The sequence below is a fragment of the Papio anubis genome, unplaced genomic scaffold (assembly GCF_008728515.1).
Source record: "Papio anubis isolate 15944 unplaced genomic scaffold, Panubis1.0 scaffold301, whole genome shotgun sequence".
NCBI classification, from domain to species: domain Eukaryota; kingdom Metazoa; phylum Chordata; class Mammalia; order Primates; family Cercopithecidae; genus Papio; species Papio anubis.
Window position 1 is genome coordinate 38,681 of NW_022163118.1, and position 21,037 is coordinate 59,717.

At 38.4% G+C, this 21,037-nt stretch overlaps 1 pseudogene; it reads left to right on the forward strand.

Moving 5' to 3' along the window:
- Positions 1-1,720: 1,720 nt before the first annotated feature.
- The window catches only part of LOC101019428, a 42,871-nt pseudogene continuing 23,554 nt past the window's right edge, over positions 1,721-21,037 (forward strand).

Below are 21,037 nucleotides of genomic sequence, written 5' to 3' on the forward strand. Positions count from 1 at the left end.
AGACCTAGCTAACAGTGGCCAAAACCATAAGAACCAGACTTCGTTTGGTTGTCCAGTGATATAATTGGATCCCACTTGTTCCTCTTTCAGCTATGATGTTGGCAGTATCTTGTTCATTTCTCCTTTCATGGTTGGCTACTTAGCAACAGCTCCAAACATCATGTTCTTACAAGATAGTATCTAAAGCTGGAAGGGCTGCTTTTCTTCACATGTGTCTATTAAATTGGGAGAAAACTCAGAAGTATGCAGGGGACTTTTTGTAATTTTTTTTTTTTTTTTTTTTTGAGACAGAGTCTTGGTCTCTCACCAGGCTGGAGTGCAGTGGCATGATCTTGGCCCACTGTAGCCTCCACCTCCCAGGTTCAAGTGATTCTCCTGCCTCAACCTCCCAAGTAGCTGGGACTACAGGCGCCTGCCACCACACCCAGCTAATTTCTGTATTCTTCTTTTTTGTTTTTTTGAGACGGAGTCTCGCTCTGTCGCCCAGGCTGGAGTGCAGTGGCCGGATCTCAGCTCACTGCAAGCTCCGCCTCCCGGGTTCCCGCCATTCTCCTGCCTCAGCCTCCCGAGTAGCTGGGACTACAGGCGCCCGCCACCTCGCCCAGCTAGTTTTTGTATTTTTTTTTAGTAGAGACGAGGTTTCACTGTGTTAGCCAGGATGGTCTCGATCTCCTGACCTCGTGATGCACCGGTCTCGGCCTCCCAAAGTGCTGGGATTACAGGCTTGAGCCACCGCGCCCGGCCTAATTTTTGTATTCTTAATAGAGACAGGGTTTCACCATGTTGGCCAGGATGGTCTTGATCTCTTGAAGTCATGATCTGCCCACCTTGGCCTCCCAAAGTGCTGGGATTACAGGCATGAGCCACCATGCCCGGCCCTTTTTGTAATATTTTATTGGCTGGGTCCCGCCACATGCTCATTCCTAAACCAGGCACTGGGAAAGCAAATGTGATTAGCTTAGAATAATCATTTCTCTTTTGAAGCTGGGGAGGGGTATTGGGATAATAAATATCCAAATAGATTTGTGTTTCTCCAGCAAGCAACAATAAGGAACTGCTCCTGGATAGGGAGCCAGCAGTGTTTGCTCTAGAAATTCACTGGAAAATCATGAGTAGGGGAGGCATTAGATTAGATTTGAGATTTAGGGCACTCTGTTCAGGGTATAAAGCAGGGATTGGCAGGCTTTTTCTGTAAAGGGCCAAGTAGGAAATATTTTAGCCCATGTGGTCTGTCTCTCTCTCTCTCTTACTCTCTCTTTTCAAGAATGATTTAAGCAGCTGAAGGCCATGTGGTCTCTGTTGTAGCTACTCAATCCTGCCATTGTAGTGTGAAAGCAGTCATAGGTAGCATGTCAGTGAGCAGGCCCGACTGTACTCTCCTAAAACTTTATTAAGATAAAACATATGGTAGGCAGGATTTGGCCTGTGGTCTGTAGTGTGCTGACCCCTTATGTAGAGGATAAATGGAGAATAGATGTCACCTGGGAGCATATAGGTATTACTGACTAGGTATTTATTATGTTCATGAGATGACATCCACCTTTAAATGTGTGGTGATGAGCACAAGCTTCTGAAAAATGGATAGGATTTAGGGGAAGCATGCAGAGTGAGTGAAACTTTGTCAGGCAAGAAGGCAGAGGGATGATGTTTTGCAGAAGGAATATCTAACAAGCTTGCATGTTTGACAGAAACAACAGCTATGAAGCCTGCAAATTTGTAAAAAGAGGAAGGTGCAAAAGGTAAGACACTGGCCGGGCGCGGTGGCTCACACCTGTAATCCCAGCACTTTGGGAGGCTGAGGTGGGCAGATCACGAGGTCAGGAGATGGAGACCATCCTGGCTAACACGGTGAAACCCCGTCTCTACTGAAAATACAAAAAATTAGCTGGGCGCAGTGGCAGGCACCTGTAGTCTCAGCTACTCTACTCTTAACCATGTAAAGAGACTGGGAGACAAGGGAAGCTTCAGCCGCAGTTAATGCTATAGTTTCCTTGTCACAAATCCACGGAGTATACAAGCCTTATTACAAGGTTTTCACCCATCCATGATAAAATAAAATGATGGAGCTCCACTTTATTCATTTGAAAATATTGGTGTTGCTGGGGATGGTGGCTCCTGCCTGTAATCTCAATAGTGTTGGAGGCTGAGATAGAAAGATCCCTTGAGGCCAGAAGGTCCAGCAGCCTGGGCAACATAGCGAGACCCCATGTCTGGTTTTTTTTTAATGTAGCTGGGTGTGGTGTTTTGCACCTGTAATCCCAGCTACTTGGGAGGCTGAAGCAGGAGAACTGCTTGAGCCTAGAAGTTTGAGGCTGCAGTTAGCTATGATAGCAACATTACACTGTAGCCTGGGTGGCAGAGTGAGACCCCATCTCTGATAAAAATCAAGTCAAATAAGATAAGATAAAATAAAATGTAGGTCTTTTTCTTGGAATTATGCTTTTTAAATTTGTTTTGCTTTCTAAAAAAATTTAAGAAATGACAATAATAGTTGGTTTATATAAGGCTTTCAGAAACTGGCTTCTGCCCAAATCTCCATCTGCAGCCCCTTCTCTCTCTGCCCTTTTTTCTGGCATTACTGAGCTGCTGGTAATGCCCCTGTCACCATCTCTCATGTAGACAAATACGCTCTGGGAGGCTTCTCTCCCTCTCTTGCCACTGCCTGGCATGCGCTACCTTTCCTGCCCTCTGCCTGCTTTAATCTGGTGAACCTCACTGTCTAAGTCTCAGCTCAGGCACGATCTCTAGAAAGGCCATCCCCGATGACTTTTATTCCCATTCTTTAAACCCCAGTGCTTACCACTTAGCAAGAACTCCATAAACATTTAGTAAAATAAAGACTGTTTATAAGAAGATTCCTTCAGTCTAGCAGCAAGGGGGATAGACATGGAAAGACATGATGCACAGTTCAGATGGCAGAGTGACACTAGAAAGCGACAAAGTACTAAGAGGTCCCCAAGGAAGGAGACACCTGTATATGTGCAGAAAGATAGCCGGATTCAAGGAGGACTTCACATAGCATTCTGAGCCTTTTTTTCTTTTTTCTTTTTCCGTTTTTGGAAACAAGTTCTTACTCTGTCACCCAGGATGGAGTGCAATGGCATGATCAAGACTCACTGCAAACTCAAACTCCTGGTCTTGAGTGATCCTCTCGCCTCAGCCTCTTCAGTAGCTGGGACTACAGGCACACACCACCACGCCCGGCAGAGTTTCTGTGGAGTCCGGGTTTCTCTGTGGTCTCCAGACTGCTCTTAAACTCCTGGCTTCGAGCAGGTCTCCCTCCTAGGCCTTCCATAGTGCTGGGATTACAGGTGTGAGCTACTGTGCCCAGCCTACATTCAGAGTCTTAAAACACGAAATAAATTTGTCAGAATAGTAGAGGAAAACATTTCAAATGTAAAAATCAGGATATACACTAATAAAGGTATAATGGTAACAAAATTTTGCAAATTATTAGTAAATAACTCACTTAGCATGTTGTTGAAAAGATACTATTATGAAGTAGAGAATAAAGTATTACTTTATATGTTTTTACTGTATTTTTAAATTTTGCTTTGTTTCCAGCAGTTTTGTTTATTTATGTTGGGTGGAATAATTTGTGGGTGACCCTGAGACTTTTGCATGGCTTGAACCTGCTGATATCTAGTGTCTCCCCAAGTGGTTTGGTGAAGTTTTAGATAATTAGAAGTATTTCTTAAAAATATAAATATTCCAGTAAACATTAAGCTTCATTTAAACTCTCCATTTATGAAATAAAAGTATATGTTGTTTTATATCCATTTTTATAAAGATTATAGTCTTTAACTGTTCTAAGTCATTCATCTTAACTCAACATATGGATTTGTCAGCAGAACACGACTTAAAAGTGGCTTCAGAGGAAAACCAAGAAATGCTTGAAAGAAGTGAAAGTAAACAGCCACAGGTATGTAGCAATTTAAATTCCTGGTTTGCTATTGGTTGGTTAGTTGGTTTTTCTTTAATAACATAGCATAGTCCAAATGAAGTGACCTTTTAAACTATCCTTTTAGAATCCAACAGATCGTAATTTCATATTTAATTTTAAAACATTTTGCCAGTTATAAAATTTAAAATATTCTTACAGTCTGTAGTAACTCATAGCTATCTGTACCCTTGGACTTGAGGCCAGAAATTTCCAGAAGTCTCCTTGCTCTTTTATTTTTATAACCTTCCTCACGATAAAGAAAGTAACATCAAAAATGGAGTTGTATTACTAAGCTAGAGAAATTATGAACAATTGGACAGTGATGGCCACTGAGTTCAACTCCTGTTAAAGGAGGCATCATTCCCAGTGGTTCAAACTTTGCAGTTTTATGTTGCTGGTCACCAGTGCTGAGGTTAAAAACTTCTGTTTTTTTTGGTCTCTGGTTGCCTTCAGTGTCTATGTTCAGGGAGAGGATGGGGTCATACAATCAACCCAACTGCCTGTTAAGAGAATTACGACTTCCAGAATGGGACTTTGGTGTCGGGGTACAAACAATAACTTTCTTATTTTAACATAAATAGTAAATGTTATTAAAATCTTTTATTCCACTGTCACTAGTGGAACTTAGAATATATTAGAACGGGCCGGGCGCGGTGGCTCACGCCTGTAATCCCAGCACTTTGGGAGGCCGAGGCGGGTGGATCACGAGGTCAGGAGATCGAGACCATCCTGGCTAACACGGTGAAACCCTGTCTCTACTAAAAATATAAAAAATTAGCCGGGTGTGGTGGCGGGCACCTGTAGTCCCAGCTACTCGGGAGGCTGGGGCAGGAGAATGGCATGAACCCGGGAGGCGGAGCTTGCAGTGAGCCGAGACTGCGCCACTGCACTCCAGCCTGGGTGACAGAGCGAGACTCCATCTCCAAAAAAAAAAAAAAAAAAAAAAAGAATATATTAGAACTGAATATAAGAAATAATCTATCCAGATAACACACATATTACAGTATAGCATTTGAAGTAGAATCTAAAAATTTTCTTCTCTTTCTGATTGGTGTTTATTTTGGTTTCTAATAATTTAGCATTTGCCTACTCTCCAGTTAATCTTCAGAAATATGAATTTACTGTAGGGGTTCACTATGGTATGCTGACGTCAAAATCCTTTTAAGAGAGAAAGCTTTTAGAATACTACATATATATCATCTGTGAACCCATTTCTGGAAGATTTCATAATGAATTAAGTTTAGTCCAAACTAACAGTGAGAATTAAGCTTGCTGGTTCATGTTTTTCTCCTATGTTAAGCCAAGGCAAATTATGTTTTACTTCTTAGTTATAATCCAGTAACTTAGGGGTAGCAAAACATAGATTAAGTTTTACAGTTAAATTTTAATTATTTTCTATTTTTTGTTCATACTTAATTCAGAATAAAGTTAATTTTAAAACATGCACCCTAACAGAAAAGACATCTGAGAAACAAAACAAGCAAATTAATTTTCCACTTTTGCACCTGCCAAAAAAAAAAAAAAAAGGCTCAAGAACCAGAACTGAGTAAGAATTGTGATAAAGAGGGTATTATCTGTATATTCAAGACTTCTTTTAAAATTCATTACAAGGAAGTTCAACTGAAGATTGGTGAAAGTTTTGAAAAATCCAAAATTACTTCGTGTCCTGAGGAAGAGCTCTTACATAGCAACTCTGGAGAGGGACTAAGTTAAAGGGAGTGCCCTCTAATCTGATGAATCATATTCCTGACTGCAAGGAAGCAGATGCATCTTGGAGTGTCTAACTCTGTAGTATTCCAGGCATTGCCTAAACAGAAGGAGCCCATCACAAACATGTCTTTTCATTGCATTTATACTCTGGGTCCCTAAAACACACCTGTCAGTCATCTTCTAAGCTTTACACAAATGAAAATAAATCAGACTGTAAAAATTATAACAAACCAGACATGTAACCTGTTTCTCAGAGATGAAGAGAATTGTTGTAATGATACAGAAATTGAAAAATTAAGGAACCCAGTAGTTATGGTTGAAATGAAAGAAGATCAAGAGTTTGATATGCAAATGACAAAAAATACAAACCAAAATACCACTAATTGGAAATTAGACATTGGCCTCAGTCTAGAGATCCAAAAAGTCTTTTTGATTTGTGGTTTTCTCACTCCAAAGAAATGAGGCATGTGATACAGATAGAAAGCCACAGTATTTCTGCTGTTACAGACACTTACAAAAGCAAAAATCCAATACAGCGCTTGTTCCACAAGCCATATGGAACTTAGAAGCTCTTCTAAAGCTTAGAAGATGACTGGCAAGTGTGTTTCAGGGAACCACATATGACAGTCCCACTGCTAATAGCTATAAAAGCATGAAACCCGAATGAGAAAATGTGAGTTATTCTCCACTCCGTAGTGACAGAACACCAAAAGCATATCTAGAAGACTTACAGCAAGATATGCAAAGGCTTAAGAATGAGGTGGGCATGTTACAAGCAGAGTTCCTGGCTTTGAAGAAAGACAGTTCAACGGTTCACTTGCTACTTCTCTTTTTATAAATTATCTGATTCATTCTGGTTTTCTACTCAAGAAAATCTCATGTGTTTAGTTACAGTGGGGTTATCTAAATGTGTAATTATGTGTCAAAGTAGATTAGTGCTGCTATCTAAATGACAGTTCTGGAAAACATTCTCATAATATTTGTTCATTAGTCAACCTAAGTCTCACTATCAGTCTTCCAAGTAGCACATGGCCTGGGAAAATAATTTAGCCATATACCATGTGACCTTCTGAATCAGCTAAACATAAAGAAAATTGCTAAAGAAATAAGGTCTAGATTCCTCTTCTTCTTTTTTTTTTTTTTTTTTTTTTTTGAGACGGAGTCTCGCTCTGTCGCCCAGGCTGGAGTGCAGTGGCGCGATCTCGGCTCATTGCAAGCTCCGCCTCCCAGGCCGACGCCATTCTCCTGCCTCAGCCTCCCCAGTAGCTGGGACCACAGGCGCCCACCTCCGCCCCCGGCTAATTTTTTGTATTTTTAGTAGAGACAGGGTTTCACCGTGTTAGCCAGGATGGTGTCGATCTCCTGACCTTGTGATCCACCCGCCTCAGCCTCCCAAAGTGCCGGGATTACAGGTGTGAGCCTCTGCGCCCGGCCTAGCTAGATTCTTCTTACTGTATTCATTTAAAGATGAATTACATTTATTTAAATGATAAAATGGTAACACAATGGGAGGGAAACAATGACTGAGAAGAGACTTGAAAATGTATCCAGGCTTGAGAGTTGCAACAAATATTATCAGCCAAAGATGTCTGTTTAATGTGCTTTCATGCATGTAAGTTTGTTTGACTCAAACTGTTTAAATTTATAATTCCATCATGGTCATTTTAAATATTTTTGGAAACAAATACTTTTGCATATTTTTTAAAAATCACCATTCTCCAATGTTTCTGTTGAATCACACCTTTTTTTTTTTTTTTTGAGGCGGAGTCTCGCTCTGTCGCCCAGGTTGGAGTGCAGTGGCGCGATCTCGGCTCACTGCAAGCTCCGCCTCCCAGGTTCACACCATTCTCCTGTCTCAGCCTCCCGAGTAGCTGGGACTACAGGCGCCCACCACCGCACCCAGCTAGTTTATCGTATTTTTAGTAGAGACGGGGTTTCACTGTGTTAGCCAGGATGGTCTGGATCTCCTGACCTCGTGATCCACCCGCCTCAGCCTCCCAATGAATCACACTTTTATATTATGTTGTTTAATAAAATATGGTAAGTTTTGATGTGTATAATTTTATCATATAAGTAGTATAACTCCTTAGCCAAAAATTTATCATTTGACTCTATAGTAGAAAGCTGAGTTCTGTACATTGTATTCTAAAGATAGACAAAAATCTAGAGATTTTCTTCTTTCAAAGTGAAAGCAGATGAGGCCTCCCGCTATCCTCTGAGGCATTAAATTGCTTTGCCAAAGTCACACTTCTAATTTTTCTGACCAATTTGATATATTTATCTGGTAATTTATGTAATTCAGTAATATTTAATTGTATCTTCCCTTTTGGTGCCATGAAATGCTAGGTAATGCCACTGTAGGAGCTTTGGGTGAATTATTTAATATTTCTTGGTTTTACTTCCATCATCAAGTAGATAATGGTGCTAGAGTATACAACTATACTGTAAATCTTCCAGCTATAAACTTTTGTGGTAATTGAATCTAAACTTGGGGAACATCTCATTTTCCAGGATTCTGCAGTAGCAACTCAGTAGTTTCACTCTGCTCCTTGTGTTGTGGTAAACTTTGGTTCCTCTGTTTCAGTGAGCACCTTCACTTTTTTTATATCCCAGGATCCAAATGAAAAAATAAGGATAAAAGGCAGTGGGGAAAATAATAGCTTAGTGCAGAAAAGGGAAAGCTTCTTTTCTGTTTCCGAAGCCCCACAAGGTCACATCTTCTCGATCTGGCTATTTCATGGAGAATCCAGGTGACAAAGACAAAAGACACATTTTATGCCTGTGTCTTTTTGTTTCTCTGTTTTTGTGTTGATATATTTACACCACAGAAGTAACTGTGATCTGGTGGAGAACTAGAAGTAGAGTCAGAAGCCCTGGGAAAATCCTGCAGCTTGCTTATATTTTTAACCTCTCTTTTTAAGAATTGTGATAACTAAATAAGTTCATCAATGTATGTTTGTAGAAGTGCTTAGTACAGTGTCTAGATTTATGATTTAGTAAATGAAATTCTTATAACTGACTAAAAAATGTTGACTCAAATCACAATACAATATTATCAGGGAAACAGAACTTTTTTTTTTTTTTTTTTTTTTTTGAGACAGAGTCTCGCTCTGTCACCCAGGCTGGAGTACAGTGGCGCCATCCCAGCTCACTGCAAGCTCCGCCTGCCGGGTTTACGCCATTCTCCTGCCTCAGCCTCCCGAGTAGCTGGGACTACAGGCGCCCGCCACCTCGCCCGGCTAGTTTTTTGTATTTTTTTAGTAGAGACGGGGTTTCACTGTGTTAGCCAGGATGGTCTCGATCTCCTGACCTCGTGATCTGCCCGTCTCGGCCTCCCAAAGTGCTGGGATTACAGGCTTGAGCCACCGTGCCCGGCCAGAAACAGAACTTTTAAAACTTTGAGAAATTTTATCTGTCCAAATACACGTGGAGGTAAAGCTTTTACTATAGGGTGGTGTCTGGGTTAGGTATCAGGGTATAAATGCAATTTCCTTTTTCCAATATTTTAATTTAGTCAAATTAGTTAATATTTTACTTTATGCTTTGAGTTTGTTGTAATTCAGAGAAAGGCTTTTCCAATTCTGATATTCTTAAAAATTCTCCAGTGTGTATGTGTGTGTTTTTAGTTTTATGGATTCATTGACTTCAAATAAATTTTTGAACTTTTTGAAATTTATGCTTTGTAAGGTTCAAGGTTTTGCTTCAACTTTTTTTCCAGTTGGATATCCACTTACAGCAACTTTTAATTGCATGAACGTACAGGTTGTTCTTTCACTTCAGAGATAACCATGATGTTATTTTATTGAGTGCTAGCTGAAAATTTCTTTTTTTTTTTTTTTGAGACGGAGTCTCGCTCTGTCGCCCAGGCTGGAGTGCAGTGGCCGGATCTCAGCTCACTGCAAGCTCCGCCTCCCGGGTTCACGCCATTCTCCGGCCTCAGCCTCCCGAGTAGCTGGGACTACAGGCGCCCGCCACCTCGCCCGGCTAGTTTTTTGTATTTCTTAATAGAGACGGGGTTTCACCCTGTTAGCCAGGATGGTCTCGATCTCCTGACCTCGTGATCCGCCCGTCTCGGCCTCCCAAAGTGCTGGGATTACAGGCTTGAGCCACCGCGCCCGGCCTCTGAAAATTTCTTTTGTTTTATTTAGGATTTTCAAAGTTATGGAAAAAAGAAGGATGTGATATATACAAATTGCATGTTGAAGGGAGATATTGCCATACTCAGATGGGAATTATATGTAATAAAAAATGACAATCTCAAAAAGGAAAAGGAATATATTCAGGAAATTAAAAGTATTAGAGAAATAAATGCTAACTTTGAAAAGAGTGCAAGACTCAATGAGAAAATAACAACAACAACAAAAAAAAGTCCCAGTGTTGGCAACAGCTTAATGACCTCAAAGCTGCGAATACAAGGCTGAATTCAAAATTGGAGAAGGAAAAACACCGCACAGACAGACTGGAAGCTGAAGTTGAATTCCTCCATTCTAGACTGGCTGCTGCTATGAATGAGCACAATGAAAGTGTAGAAACAAAAAGCCTAGAATTCGTTTTACAGAGAGCACATAATTTTTCTGTACATAAAAAAATGAGTTCTACTATTTCTCAACCAAAAGATAAAAATGAGTTGCTTACTGAACAATTTTCTAAAGCTGGGATGAAGTTAAATACCTTAAAAGGTAAGCTCCATGAGACAAGAGATGCTCTCAGGGAAAAGACATTGGCTTTAGAAAGTGTGCAGATGCACCAGAGGCAAGCACAGCATCGAATAAAGGAAATGGAGCAGGTGCATCCAAATGAGGAAGCTAAACGAGTCAATCCACCGGAAAGCACAACTGTGTAGAGGAGAGACTGTATCAACTAGAATGTGAAAATCTCTTGCTTAAACAACAACTAGAGGGTGCTCATAAGGAAGGCAATGATAAAGAGATAGTAATTAATATCCAGGGAGGCTGTTTTGAGAGTGGAAAGAAAGATCTTCTAGAAGAGAAAAATAAGAAATTAATGAATGAATATAATTCTATAAAAGAAAAACTGTTTCAGTATGTAAAAGAAGAAGCAGAGGAGAAGTAAGTATGAAGAAAGATAAATATTTTTAACCTTCCAGAAAGAAAATTTAAACATTTCATTGTGGCTGTATGTTGAATCTAATTCAATATAAAAATAAATAGATGAAAGTGTATTTATCATACTGTATAATTCCGTTTCATGAAACATCCAGAAAAGACATATATAGGGACAGAAAGAAGATGAATGTTTGTGTAGGGCTGGGGCTGGAAATGGGTCGTGACTGCTGATGGGCATGAGGGATTGTCCTGGAGTGAGGAAAATGTTCTAAAGCTGGATTGTAGGGATGGTTGCACGACTAGTAAATTTACTAAAAATCTTTGAACTGTATGTTAAAACAGATAAACATGTAGTGTGGGAATCATATTTTAACAAAGCTGTTTTAATAAAAAACTAAAAAATGTGTTTACTGTATCAGCTTGGAAACATACCTTGTTTCCAGGAAATAAAAGGTAGAGCTGACAGATGCTTTCTTTGAGTAAAGACATTGTCACCTATGAAATTGTAGTAGCTACAGAGTAATGTTCATAAGCTATGTAATCTTATACTGCTGAAATAACAAATTTAATGTCTTTATGTTGCCACATTTTAAGACCACAATGAAGCAGATAAATGGAAATGCTTGTACCTGAAATAAATATTTTGAAATTAAGATTCAATTAAGTGAGCCACTTTGACACTTAATTCTAGATTTCCCAGATGAACTGAATGAAGTATGTTGCTGTGTCTTGTGGTGCTTTTCCTTCAGTGGCTCTTTTATGTATTTTAGTTAGTATAACTTTATTTTGACTCATATTAATGTGACTTAAGTCTGAAAATATGTCAGTCTCACATTATGTATTTTTCTGACCACTTAATATTTGAAAGACATCTACTTATTATAAAATCACAATTTGGAATAAATGTGGTAAATTTTAGCAAAAAATATTTGATTTAATGTTCCCACTGGTAGGTATTTATAATTTACCTTGAATATTTTTTATTAATAATTATCTCATAATTTACATTTTAAGTCTCAATGACTATCATTTGGATATAACTTTGTTCAGTACAAAGATACTTGTAGCAGTCTGTGATTTGTGAGTTTGACATTGAATCCCTATTTTCAGAGTAATGAGGGGTGGCAGAGTTCACGTAGAGTGGGAATGAAGTGAATACGGGACAGAGTTGTAGGAGCTGAGGTCAGGGAGGGAAGTAGAGGCCATGTTACCTAGGACCTTGAAGGCCATTGGAATTTTACTTTTATTCTGAGAAATCTGTTGGAAGGATTTGAACAGGCAACTGAATGTGTGAGGAACTCAGGTTGAGTTGGTCTGAGATGAATGAATAGCAGGCTGAATCAATCTGTCTTGTAAGAGAATACCAATTTGGCAGGAAGATAACACCTCTGTGTTCCTCATAAATTCAGTAATAAAGGAGAATGTGTACAAATGAGGAAAAGAAAGTGAATCTATGTGTGTGGTAATAATTTCCAAAGTATGCATATTAGAGTTAAATATTAACAATTTAATAATAAGGCAATTTATAAAATTAGTAACAAAAATATTTTATCAGGTGACTCTAAGGCAACTTCAAGAACAACTGGCCAGTCACCTTAAAAATTTCGTATGTCAGAGTCTCCACTGGAAGATACATCACATTGTCATCTTAATTTGGATGAGACACGGGCTTCAAAGAAGAAATTATTTCAAGTAGGAAGTCAAGTATGTATGGAATTTAACATGTCTATAGTTAATCTGTAGCTGGTTGAATAATATAAACTCTTTTAGGATACTAATTTCAGTGGACAGATTGATTTTGTATTTTCATTATAATTAATTATTACCATTTTATTACCTTTATAACGTACTTATTTCTTAAACTCTGGCTTTTATTCTGCCATTCTGAAAAATAACTGCATACCTTTTATAATATTTTCTCTTGGGAAAGTTGAGAATTATACATCATTCCTCACAGAAAATTGACTTTTTTCCTGTTAAACAGTATTTTTTTTAAATTTATTTATTATTATTATACTGTAAGTTGTAGGGTACATGTGCATAACGTGCAGGTTTGTTACATATGTATACTTGTGCCTTGTTGGTGTGCTGCACCCATCAACTCGTCATTTACATCAGGTATAACTCCCAATGCAATCCCTCCCCCCTCCCCCCCTCCCCATGATAGGCCCCGGTGTGTGATGTTCCCCTTCCCGAGTCCAGGTGATCTCATTGTTCAGTTCCCACCTATGAGTGAGAACATGCGGTGTTTGGTTTTCTGTTCTTGTGATAGTTTGCTAAGAATGATGGATTCCAGCTGCATCCATGTCCCTACAAAGGACACAAACTCATCCTTTTTTATGGCTGCATAGTATTCCATGGTGTATATGTGCCACATTTTCTTAATCCAATCTGTCACTGATGGACATTTGGGTTGATTCCAAGTCTTTGCTATTGTGAATAGTGCTGCAATAAACATACGTGTGCATGTGTCTTTATAGCAGCATAATTTATAATCCTTTGGGTATATACCCAGTAATGGGATGGCTGGGTCATATGGTACATCTAGTTCTAGATCCTTGAGGAATCGCCATACTGTTTTCCATAATGGTTGAACTAGTTTACAATCCCACCAACAGTGTAAAAGTGTTCCTATTTCTCCACATCCTCTCCAGCACCTGTTGTTTCCTGACTTTTTAATGATTGCCATTCTAACTGGTGTGAGATGGTATCTCATTGTGGTTTTGATTTGCATTTCTCTGATGGCCAGTGATGATGAGCATTTTTTCATGTGTTTGTTGGCTGTATGAATGTCTTCTTTTGAGAAATGTCTATTCATATCCTTTGCCCACTTTTTGATGGAGTTGTTTGTTTTTTTCTTGTAAATTTGTTTGAGTTCTTTGTAGGTTCTGGATATTAGCCCTTTGTCAGATGAGTAGATTGCAAAAATTTTCTCCCATTCTGTAGGTTGCCTGTTCACTCTGATGGTAGTTTCTTTTGCTGTGCAGAAGCTCTTTAGTTTAATGAGATCCCATTTGTCAATTTTGGCTTTTGCTGCCGTTGCTTTTGGTGTTTTAGACATGAAGTCTTTGCCCATGCCTATGTCCTGAATGGTACTACCTAGGTTTTCCTCTAGGATTTTTATGGTATTAGGTCTAACATTTAAGTCTCTAATCCATCTTGAATTAATTTTCGTATAAGGAGTAAGGAAAGGATCCAGTTTCAGCTTTCTACTTATGGCTAGCCAATTTTCCCAGCACCATTTATTAAATAGGGAATCCTTTCCCCATTTCTTGTTAAACAGTATTTTTAGATAGTTTCCCTATTGCCTTGGTGAGGCAAGCCAGATTAAGTCAGAGGAGAATGTTTAATGGAATGTTCCAGAAAGTTTTCTTATTTCTTCACTTTTGTGAATGGACACAGAAGCTGTTCCTATTCATTTCATAGGTTCTAGGTTAACTTGTACAGAAAAGCCATCATACTGTTCTTTGAAATGCAGATGCTTTAGGTTAATTTACAAACTACTTGAAAAGTTAGGCATTGCCTTCATCTCCCTTTCATTTAAAATATACTGCAATGGCACAGAAATATTCAGATCTGATAGAGTATGTACATCCAAAATAGGGAGTTGAGAAAATTATCTTGATCCTACCATTGGATTTTAAAAACAGTTTCACTGAGAGAGAATTCATATGTCAGATAGTTCAACCATCTAAAATGTACAACTCAGTGTCTGTTAGTATATTCACAGCATTGTGTAACCATCACCACATTCAATGCTAGAACATTTTCACCACTCTGAAAAGCAACCCCACATCTCTTAGCCATGATTGCAATCCTTCTCCATGTCTCTCCACCTACCCCAGTTGCAGACAACCACCATCTGCTTTTGTCTCCAAAGATTTGCATGGTCTGCATATTTTATATAAATAGAGTCATACAATATGAAGTCCTTTCTGACTGGCTCTTTCACTTAGCATAATGTTTTCAGAATTTTATCCATGTTGTAGCCCATATCAGTAGTTTATTTCTTCTTATTGTCAAATAATAGTCTATTTCATGGCTACACCAGTTTTCCATTCATTCATCAGCCGATGGACCTTTAGGTTGTTTCCACTTTTTGGCTATTATGAAAACAGCCACTGTGAACATTCATTTACAGGTTATTATATGGACATATGTTTTTAACTCCCTGCCATTGTACTTTATCCTCAGAGTTAATCGGGCAGATTGCAGCACCAGCACCAGTTTTACCCGTGTTGCCCTTCCTGCCTTCTCAGTTCCTGCTCATCTAGCCTTATCCATTCAGACCTGGCAGGCAATCTTCTCTTCATGAAGCCTTCCCTGACTGTTCCGACTCTCACTGACCTCATGACTCAGCACTTGTTGCCCAGTCTATGGAACAACTTAGCCCTTAATTTCACATGGCTTTAATTTTAATGGAAGATAATTTCGTCTCATCATAAGTTTGCTTAAAGGGAAAATAATATATGACATACATGTCACCTATCCTTGTATAAATTAAAAATATTTTAGCTTGGCGGCTTTTAGCATAGAACAAAATACTTTATACTATGCAAATTATTTCTTATTTGAGACATTGACACAGTAAATCTTTTCTTCTAAGTGTATTTTTAGCACTTAAATATGAAATTAAAAATAATTAGTCTAATAGAGGAGAACTGTTCAATCAAATGCTCATGTTTTTCTCAGTATGAAAAAAGAATCTAAATTTGCCTTCCTTCACTATATAGCCAGAACTGTATTTCTGGATGGCTGCCAGTTTGTCAGCTGAACAGTTCTGGCTGCAGCTTGTCTTACAAATGACAGTACAGCCCCTTAATCCGAGCACTCAGCAGAGTGCTCGTGAAAGCAGTGCCACAGCAACAGCTGCTGGGAGGGAATTGATTCAGAAGCCTTGATTTAGCAGTAGAGTCCAGGGTTTTCAGCTCCATGGCTCAGCCTGTCTCTGCTGGTCTTGTCGGTTATGTACCACCTACTCAATCCAGGAGATGCTGTTTACATTGTAGTACATACCTGACTGTTGCCCACTGAGTCATACAGAGAGAAAAGTAAGCTACGAATTGTACGCTCCCCCTCCCCATTTGCTGCCATTTTCAGTAGTGTGAGCTATAGACCACTTCCATTGGAATGCCACCTGCCTAACACAGTTGTCAAGATATAAAAAACAGTAAAAATTATCATGCTAATAGCAAATATTATCTGTAGCTCACTATGTACCATGTACTCTTCTAAGTGCTTCTAAGCAAATCTTATCTGTAGCTCTCTATGCACCATGTACTTTTCTAAGTGCTTCTTGTGCAGTCCCTGGTTTAATCTTCCCAATATCCCAGTGAAGTAGATGGTATTATTCTACTTCATAGATAAAGAACCAGAGACACAGAAAGTTAATTTGCTCAAGGGCACACAGCTAGTATCTGGTAGAGCTGGGATTCAGACACAGACCTTCTGGCTTCTGTGTAGATACTGCCTCTCAAACCATTCCATGAAACACCTGGTTGGGTGAGATGGCTCATGCCAGTAATTCTAGCACTTTGGGAGGCTGAGGCAGGAACAGTGCTTGAGCCCAGGAATTTGAGACCAGCCAGCACAATATAAGTGAGACCCTGCTTCTACCAAAAAAAAAAAAAAAAATTAACAGTTATCTGAGGGTGCATGCCTATAGTCCTAGCTACATTGGGAAGCTGTGGTAGGAGAGTCGCTTGAGCTCGGGATATCAAGGCTGCAGTGAGCAGTGGTTAAGCCACTGCACTCCAGCCTGGGTAACAGGGCGAGACTCTGTCTCACAAATAAAACGTTTTGTATAGATTCCCATAGAAGTGAGTCAGACATCAGGCATGGAATTATTAGCCATTTTGATGTCTGCCTTGGGAGTAAAACATTTAATAAGGGACAGCTTTAAACCATCTCAATCAGTAGCCTCTAACTTCTCTAGAAAGTTCTTATTTCATTAACTTCTAACTTCTAAGCAAGAGACTTCTAAGCAAGAGACTACGTGGATTAAGACATTTGGTTCACGATGAAGAATCTCGATTGGGAAGAAGGGAGACCTCTACTTGACTGGAGCTTCCCAATGATATCACTGAGTGTCCCCCGGAAGAAACTTTAGAACAAGATGTTCATCATGCCGTATCTCTATGGAAAGGAAATTCTTCACAAGGAAACAAAGGCAAACAATTGATCATCTGATTCTCATGGGAAAGTTTTCATTATAAAAGAAAAAAAAGGGCCAGGTGCAGTGGCTCACGCCTGTAATCCCAGCACTTTGGGAGGGCAAGGTAGGTGGATTACCTGAGGTCAGGAGTTCAAGAACGCCTGGCCAATATGGTGAAACCTTGTCTCTACTAAAAATATAAAAATTAACCAGGAATGATGGTGTGCACCTGTAGTCCCAGCTACTTGGGAGGCTGAGGCAGGAGAATTACTTGAACCCAGGAGGTGGAAGTTGCAATAAGCTAAGATGGTGCCACTGCACTCCAGCCTGGATAACAGCATGTGACTCCATCTCAAAAAGAGGAAAAAAAAAAAAGGACAAAATATACTGGTCAATATCCTAAGGGCAAGACAAGCCCCCTTCGAGATTAGAAAATAATACTATATGCAAAGTAACATCAATAACAATCAACATAAAATAGACATGATTCACTACAAAGGTAATCTGCACCAAGTAGCAACGTATGAGTGTGTGGTTGAGAATATTGTCTATAATATGTGTACTAGAAAGAAGAGGCCTCAAGAAGCAGTTCAGAGCTGGAAATGTAGATTAGGGAATCTGGGTCAAAATTTTGAGATTCTAGGAGTCCTAAGAGAATTTAAAAGAGGAATAGCAGCTGGGTGTGGTTGCTCACACCTGTAATTGCAGCACTCTGGGAGGCCGAGGTGGGCAGATCACGAGGTCAGGAGTTCAAGACCAGCCTGGCCAACATAGTGATACGTGTCTCTACTAAAAATACAAAAAATTAGCCAAGTGTCGTGACGGGCACCTGTAATCCCAGCTACTTAGGAGGCTGAGGCAGGAGAATCACTTGAACCCCGGAGGCAGAGGTTGCAGTGAGCGGAGATCACACCACTGCACTCCAGTCTGGATGACAGTGCGAGACTCTGTCTCAAAAAAACAAAACAAAACAAAAAAACAGGAATAGAAAGGGATAGGACTGAACATCAGAGGTTGCTGTGTTTAGAAATAAAGTGGGGTCAGAGGGGCAGAGGGATCATTTGGTCACTACTCGCAGTTGCTACTGAGTAAAGCAGGATAAAGTCCTTCGTGACCCTTGGACTTTTTTATTGGAATTATTTAAAAATCAGATTTTGGTATAAAAAACAGTAAGTGATGAAAAATAGATCTCTGGATGAGACCATGTGTCACAGAGTCCAATGGAAGGAAAGAAACAGGATAATAGAAAATCTACAAAAAGTAGACAAAAGTTATGTTTTTATTATAGAAGAAAAACTTTATTTAAAGAGAAATGATTAAGAGAAAGGGAAAAACTGAAACCTGTGGGTGAATACTAACAGAGAATGAGAATATTTAGATCAGCCTGAAGACAGACGAGGATAAAAAATATAATGGGAACTAGATAAGAAGAGTTTTCTAAAAATCATTTTAGTAAGATGTAATTTAACAAAACTTGGAATATCTTAAACTATTAATGACAATGTTTCTAAAGCATCTTTAAAAACTCAAATGTAAATATAACTACCCTTAAATTTTTTACTAATCCTTAGTATCTTATGTGTAAACACCCTCATTTTAACAAACATTTTTAGCAGTTTAAATTTCAGGAAAGATGATGAAAGTATGAATCATTTTTAGCTGTTTTACAAAAAGTGGCTATTTTTGAAATCTGTCCTTATTGGCATCAGGTTTACAAAATGTACTTTATACACCTGCCTAAATACATATTACTCATCAACTTACGAGAAATAACATTTTTAAGATAGAAGAGGGTCTCTAGATTTTACAAAAATAATTTTAAACACTTTCTTTTTCAAGCCTGAAGAAGAAAATGAAGAATTAAGAAAATTTTTTGAGTTAATATCATCACTGGAGTATAATGTGGATCAAATAAGGAAGAAAAATCATGAATTAGAAGAAGAGGCAACTGGGTATGGTTTTCATATTATAGAACATTTTAATCATTTATTAATTGATTTAACTCTAATTTTACTTGACTAAAACCTAGATACAAATTCATTTTATGTCTGCATTTTCATAATTAAACGAAATCTATTTTAAAATGTATTTCAGAAACTCACAACACAACATTATAGGCATGTGAGTCATGGGGGCAGGAGTCAGCTGAGCTGCTGGGGCAAGGTTGGGATGAAAAAAATTGTATTAAAAATATATGAAAAAAACACAATCTGAAATTTTTTTGAATGCGAAAATACTACACTTTTTTTTTTTTTTTTTTTTTTTTTTTTGAGACAGAGTCTGACTCTGTCATCCAGGCTGGAGTGCAAATAGTGCATTCTCTGCTCACTGCAACCTCCATCTCCTGGGTTCAAGCGATTCTCTGACCTCAGCTTCCTGCGTAGCTGGGATTACAGGTATGCACCACCACACCTGGCTAATTTTTGTATTTTTAATAGAGACGGAGTTTCACCATGTTGTTCAGGCTGGTCTCGAACTCCTGACCTTGTGAGCCACCCATCTTGGCCTCGCAAAGTTGGCATGAGCCACCGCACCCGGCCACTTATTCTTTAATGATTTTGAAAACAATAATGACAAAGCCTTGGACATATAATGTCAAAACTGCACTCTTCATTATCTCATTTGAATTTTCATTTCTGAAGATATTTTTGCTGTCTTTGGTCATCTTCCTTTTGCAGTATCCTTCTCTGCTGCATTCAGATTCTTTAAAGAAGACCTATTCGTGTCATTCTTTAACATCAAAATTTATCTTGATATGTAGCTTGTATTTTGTTTCTGCTGCTTTCTCTTTCAGATATAAAACATATCATGGAAATTTACTCATTTTACATGGGTCTCTCTGTTGTATACATGAAGTATACATGTTATTAAACTTGTTTTACACAAATAAATTATATATATATATAAATATATGTATAACTTATAAGTAAGAGTAAAATGAGCATTCATGTTTTGATCACAGATTTTTTTTAAAAAATGGAATGTATCTTTGAAGCCCTGAACACAGATACTTTTCTGTTTATTTACTGAGCACTTAAGTTGGTTTTCTGATTCTAATCAACATTTTTCTGTTGTTGTCTTTCTCTACATGGTTCTGCATATCTTTCATTTTGTTGACATTTTGTCAGGAAAGATCTCTAGATCTCTTCGTCAAAGTCTTTAACCCTGCCCCGTTCCTTTTTTCTAAAACTACCTGTTTCCTTTTTCTCCTCAAATCAGATATTAAAGATGTTTTTCTTCTCTTTTTCTGCATTGAATGATCTCCTTGATGCTTTTTGGGTGTACTTTTTTTTTCTTCTTATAGACCGTGGTCAATGGGTATCAAAATGTATTTTTGTGTCTTTTTCAAACATATATGTGTTTTACTTTTTTATCTTGGTTACTCATCTCTGAATTATGGCTTATATTTAGTAATAGATTATTTTATCTTAGCATACCAAAATGGGTATGAATAGTTTATTTATAAAAAACTGTATGGTTAGGCCAGGCGTCGTGGCTCATGCCTGAAATCCCTGCACTTTGGGAGGCCAAGATGGGTAGATCATTTGAGATCAGGAGTTTGAGACCAGCCTGAATACCATGGTGAAAATCCATCTCTACTAAAACTACAAAATTAGCCAGGTGTGCTGGTACATGCCTGTAATCCCAGCTACTTGGGAAGCTGAGGCAGGATAATCATTTGAACCCAGGAGACAAGAGGCTGCAGTGAGCCGAGATCGCACCATTGCACTTCAGCCTGGGCAATAAGAGTGAAATTCAATCTCAAAAAAAAAAACCAAAAAAACCCAAAAAAACTGTATGGTTATAATATCACTTTACCTGCCATATATGCCATAAAATTGTTCTTCATATTATTTATCTAAGATTATAATTTCATATAGAATGCTTTCAAACTGTGTTCAGCTGAAACTGAGAGGCTCATAGTTTATAGATTTGTTTCATTGATATGCTGTAACATAATATCTGTTTAAACATTCAATATTTACTCTTAAAAATACTTGACTTACTAATTCTGTACATTTCTGCAGATATAAGAAATGCCTAGAAATGACAATAAATATGTTTAATGTGTTTGTAAATGAAGACTTCAGTTTCCATGAAGACTTAAAAACAGCTCAACTGAAAATGGATATTCTGGTTAAGAAGCTAAAACATCAGGTAATT